The following is a 6,121-nucleotide window of genomic DNA, read 5'->3' as shown; positions in this document are numbered from 1 at the left end:
GCATCAAGCAAAGGAGCAAAAGTACCGTAAATCATATCGAAACACTCAAAAGGTCATGTAGACATCATGAAGGAAAATTAATTCATGGTTACAGTCTACAGTATCATGTTCATATGATTTCAGTGAAAGGTTGCACTGGAATCAATCCTCGACGCAACAGAGAACGATGTATTCAATTTTCTGCTGCTTCTTCTATACCTGTATCACATTGGGAAGAAAAGTAATATGTTAGTATGATCAATAGGCATTTCGCTCAAGCAAGCATCACTAATTTTTTGGACATCAAGCATATCCAACCTCGATGATAGGAGCACAACACGGACTTTGCATCAATCATCATAGAATCTGTACCAAAAATCAAGGCCGATTCAGAGAAAATAGTAGTTAATTTTTAATTCCTCACCATAGAACATCACACTGACTCGGATATTTAAGAGTGAAAAGATTGAACATAGTGAGAGTACATACTGTTTAGTCTATCAAGAACTTCAATTGCATGGTTTGCTGTGTACCCTTCATTTGCATCCAAGATAAATGAGAAGTCAGGATGCACAAGCCGTATAGCCTTCAGAACTTCTATGTCTGAGTTCAAGTTTTTCCCCTACTTTGAGCTTCAGAGTCTGAAACCCTTGTCCTCGATATTTTGCAGCCAATTGAGCGGCTTCATTTGGGGTCACAATTATTGGAATCTAAATTCAGAAATAGATGAACTTAGCAATTTTGATAAAGCATACCTAAGCTGCTAAGCATGCTGAACGCACAGCAGGGGAAATTTTGATAACCATACCGTGATGTCTGTTTTTTTTAAACTTCCCGTGATGTCTGTTGTCACAGTGTTTGATGCTCCCCTAAATAATCTCCACAAGGGTATGCGGATGCTGTTAGCTACCACGGCAATCACTGCCATCTCCACACCTGCTCCGGCCTTTGTTGGAAAAAAGAACAAGTAAGTACACATCAGAGGAAGATTCTCTTGTCCAAACACTTTTGGTATCAGGGGGAAAAATACTGAGAACCAGATAATATATCTGACTAAGTTCCAAGAAAAGAAATTAAAGCAGTTGTATCTGGACTAAAAGGATCAGAATCTAAGAACTGAGAACCAACTTTCCTTTGAAGGTAGGACTTCTGTGGTTTTGGACATAGTATTTCTTTGTTACTCCTGGCTTTTGTTGAGAGTCCCTCAATTACCATTTATTTAGGGTAAAATTTGTCTACGCAGTTATCATTCCTTTTGGGCATGAGCCAGTGGTCAATAACCTTAATCAGTCTAGAGCCCTAAAGGAGATCTCCATCTACATCAAGGCCCGAGATCCAAAAATAAATTCCCCATCCTTCCATCTACATCTGCTAAAAGAGCTGACTTCTAAACTCTGAAGTCTGTCTTGTGGAGTAGAACTCCTCAAACTGTCAAACTCCAAAATTGTACTGAAAACTGAACCAAAATTGCTTGCCAAGAGTATGAACTCAAACAGGTGTGGCTGTCTCACCGAGGCGAAGGTGTTCCGGGGAGCGCATCAGCGACGTCCTGGAGCACGGCGGTGAGGGGGCGCGATCAGCGCGGCCACGAGCTCGGCGCAGGCGCAGGAGAGGGCGGCGAGCGAGGCGGGCTGGTCCTCGGCGGTGACGGAGGGGAGGACCGGGGCCTTGTCCCAGCCAACGGGGCCGCTAGAGAGCTTGATCCGCACGGCGACGTTGGCGACAGCCTTGAGGAGCGAGGAGGCGATGGTGAAGGGTGTGGCGAGCGTCACGTTGAGCGGGCGCGCCTCGGCCGCCGCCACGTCCACTGAGAAGGTCTCCTTGAGCGCGTCGAATCTAGACGCCTCCATCGGCTGCTGCGGCGTCGCGCGGGGGGAGGGGGGCGGCGATGGCGAGATGGTGCGGAGGCGGGTGGCGCGCCGCCGTGAGTGGAGTGGGTCTGCGAGAGAGAGAAAGAAGAAGCAGGTTGGAACAGGGCGGACGCATCTGGGACCTCTCTTCCTTCTTGTCGAAGGTGTTTTGAATCAGAATGATCGAATAGATTGATCGATGGTTACAGGCCCCCTTTTATATGTCCCGAAGAGACACGACGATCCTTTGAGGAGGCGTCGATTCCAGGAGATCGAAGGGAGGCGTCGATTGCGGGACAAACCGCAACGACGGTTTGGACAAGGGGAGATTTTCCCTAATTACAAAATTAATTTTAACACTCCCCCTAATCTACGCTTGACCATGTAGATCATCTTTACGATTGTCCGAGAAGCTCTATCATCTCAAAAGATTCTCCTTCAAAAGTTCTTCATAAAATCTTTGATGAGATCCTGAAACATATACTCACAAAGAAAGATAGCATAATGTGATGTCATTAAAATGAGGATATCTCAAGAAGAGACTCCCCCTGACACCTGCAAGTTCCTAAGTCTTCGCATACCAATTCCATGAACACATTTCTGGAATGTAGAATTTGGTAGAGACTTGGTAAATAAATCAGCAAGGTTGTCGCATGATTTGACTTGCATAATGCTTATGTCCCTGCTTTTCTGAAGATTATGGGGAAAAACCATTTAGGAAAAATATGCTTGGTGATATTACTCTTGATGTGTCCTGTTTGCATCTGCGCAACACAGGCCGCATTATCTTCATAGATAATCGTAGGTGATTTTATCGAACCCATTCCACATGACTGTTGTATGTGGTTTATCATTCTGCGAAGCCATACACATTCGCATGTTGCTTCAAATAATGAAATTATTTCAGAATGATTGGTAGATGTTGCCACCAGAGTCTGTTTCGAAGACTTCCATGATATAGCAGTGCCACCATGTAGGAACACGAAGCCGGCCTGAGATCTGGCATTATGGGGATCAGACAAATAGCCGGCATCTGCATACCCAATCACATCAGAGTCCTGATTTTTCTGGAACTGAAAAAATAGGCCAAGATCCTTTGTGCCTTGGAGATATCGAAAGATATTCTTCACTCTAGACCAATGACGTTTGGTGGGAGCTGCGCTATGTCTAGCAAGTAGATTCACTGCAAATGCAATATCAGGTCTTGTGCAATTTGCAAGATACATAAGCGCTCCAACGGCACTGAGGTATGGAACCTCAGGTCCCAACACCTCTTCTCCATCATCCCTTGGTCTGAACGAATCTTTCTCCACATCTAGAGATCGAACCACCATAGGAGTTTTGGATGGATAGGATTTGTCCATATTGAATTTCTCCAATATTTTCTGGATATAGGAAGATTGGTGTACCATGATTCCCGAGGGAAGATGCTCAAGTTGAATACCTAAGCAAAATTTGGTTTTACCCAAATCCTTCATCTCAAATTCCATCTTTATGTGATTGCGTGCTTCATCAATGTCTGGTGTGCTGCCGATGATGTTGAGATCATCAACATACACAAAAATTGATGCAAAATCCTGTAGAGGACTTCTTGATGAAAACACATGGGCAATCAGCACTATTGGTTGTACAATACATGTGATTGGTTGTACAATACATGGGCAATCAGCCTTAAGCCATATAATGACTTATTCAGCTTTACACAATACATGTTGCATTTTGCATTTTTATTCGGGACAAAGATTCCATCAGGAACCTTCGGATTAGAGGCCGTACTACCCCCCCTCCTTTTAGGAATAGGGAGTTGAGTGGTTTTTATTGATACCTCCACTCTTTCTGGCGCGAATCTGGCCGGATTTAAGGATTTTGTAACACCTTTCAAATCAGTAAATGAATCTGGCAGATTATTTGCAAGATGTTGCAAATTAATGATCTTCCAAACCCGAAGTTTGGTCTCATGGGTGCGTGGATCAGAGGATGAAATGGAATGAGCATTCCAATCAATTTCTGGGCATTCTTTCTGGTACTTGAAATCTCCCCCTAATGCCGGAAAATGTTCCTCATTAAATATGCAATCAGCGTGACGGGCTGTGAACAGATCCCCAGTCAGGGGTTCCAGGTACTTAATAATCGACGGCGATTTCTACCCCACATAGATCCCCAACTTCCTGTGTGGGCCCATAGATGTCCGCTGTGGTGGTGAGATCGGGATGTATGCAGCACATCCGAACTTACGCAGATGGGAAATGCTTGGAGGATTTCCACATACCAATTCCAGAGGGGAAGAAGTGTGATTTGTAGTTGGCCTCAATTGTATCAAGTCAGCAGCGTGTAAAACAGCGTGACCCCAACAAGAGGTTGGCAAATTGCAATTCGTCAACAAAGGTCTTGCAATGAGTTTGATCCTCTTAATCAATGCTTTAGCCAAACCATTTTGTGTATGGACATATGGAACACAGTGCTGAACTTCAATCCTCAAAGCCATGCAATAATCATTGAAAGCCCGTGAGGAGAATTCTGCAGCATTGTCCATTCAAATTGACTTAATTGGACTTTCAGGATAATGGGCTTGCAACTTAATGACTTGCCTCATTATCTTGGCAAATGCATGGTTTCGTGTGGATAGAAGACACACATGTGACCATCGTGTAGATGCGTCAATCAAAACCATGAAATACCGGAAAGGTCCAGATAATGGCTGAATGGGACCACAAATGTCTCCTTGAATACGTTCAAGGAACTGAAGTGGTTCAGCTTGTATTTTGAGGTGTGAGGGCCTCAAAATTAGCTTTCCCGTGGCACAAGATGTGCACACAAAATCAGAAGATTGAGGAAATTTTGACTCAAGCAAATTATGACCAATGGAATTGCTAGTAATTTTTCTCATCATCCCTATTCCAGGATGGCCTAGGCGATCATGCCAAGTTTGGAATGCGTTAACATTCTGAAAAATTACTTTGTATGCAACATGTTCCACGGGTTTGATGTACGTATAGTACAAACCAGACGATAGAGAAGGAATTTTCTCATGTACCTTTTTGCCATATCCGTCATCTTTAGTAAAGAGTAGATACTCCTCTTTGTTGTCTTCATGGGTTTCAATATGAAAACCATTTTTATGGATATCTCGATAACTGATCAGGGTACGTGCAGAATCGGGATACAGTAAAGCATCCTCAATTGTCACATATGTACCACTTGGGAGGGTGAATATGACACGTCCAGTACCAACAATCACAGTATCGCGTCCAACGATAGTTAGAATATCTCCATTTGTCTTTTTCAGAGTTTGGAAATATTTCATCTCCCTCAGTATGGAGTTTGTGGCACCACTGTCCACAAGGCATAATTCCTCTTCCATCGGATTGTCCCTGTAGAAAACTATATAAAACAAAGAATTTTCAATAAGAAAACCTCATAGTAATATATAGAATACAATCTTTATTATATCAAATGTGCTGATACAATACAATATAAAGACAACAATAAACTTATGTTCTTATTACAATCATCACAAATGGACATAATTAAGTAGATCACTAAGGAGATTGAGGGACTAGTCGAAGTCGCCAAACACGTTGTTTGCAGTGTACTCAATCAACGTGTTCTCCATTTCAGTAGTAGCCTCAGGAAGATAAGGAACCACGACGTTGTTCGGTCCAGGAGGAACATCGTGCGAACCACCAGCTCCTTTTGCTCTATCCGGGTGAAGGTTGAAGTTGGCTTCAAACCTTTTCCCTTGAGGTGCTTTGCGTCCCTGAGATTGCTGGTACAGCATAACCAGATGCTTGGGTATTGTGCACTTTTCAGTAGAATGCGTGGAGCATCCACACTTGTTGCAAAGCTTAGATTTATCAAACCTGGGCTTTGAAGTGCCTTTTCCCTTGCCTGGGTGTCTAGATCTCCTGTTCCCATTGTGCTTTCGCTTATGTTCGAAATTGGATTGTTTACCCCGAGGGGTACCATTAAACTTTTGTCTATTTGCAACATTCAGATGGACTTCAGGTAAAGGTTGTGCCTGTTGGGGAACATAGCAGAAATTCAAAATTTTCCTACGTGTCGCCAAGATCTATCTATGGAGAAACCAGCAACGAGGGGAAGGAGAGTGCATCTACATACCCTTGTAGATTGCTAAGCGGAAGCGTTCAAGAGAACGGGGTTGAAGGAGTCGTACTCGTCGTGATCCAAATCTCCGGAGATCCTAGTGCCGAACGGACGGCACCTCCGCGTTCAACACACGTACAGCCCAGTGACGTCTCCCACGCCTTGATCCAGCAAGGAGAGAGGGAGAG

General features: G+C 43.8%; 1 pseudogene; it reads right to left on the bottom strand.

Annotated features, from left to right (window-relative positions):
* Window positions 1-172: 172 nt before the first annotated feature.
* On the bottom strand, window positions 173-5,190 carry LOC119310277 (annotated as a pseudogene).
* Window positions 5,191-6,121: the final 931 nt, after the last annotated feature.

The sequence above is a fragment of the Triticum dicoccoides genome, chromosome 5B, assembly GCF_002162155.2.
Source record: "Triticum dicoccoides isolate Atlit2015 ecotype Zavitan chromosome 5B, WEW_v2.0, whole genome shotgun sequence".
NCBI classification, from domain to species: Eukaryota; Viridiplantae; Streptophyta; class Magnoliopsida; order Poales; family Poaceae; genus Triticum; species Triticum dicoccoides.
The sequence above is the reverse complement of the archived record's forward strand: the minus strand, read 5'-3'. Positions and strand labels throughout refer to the sequence as shown.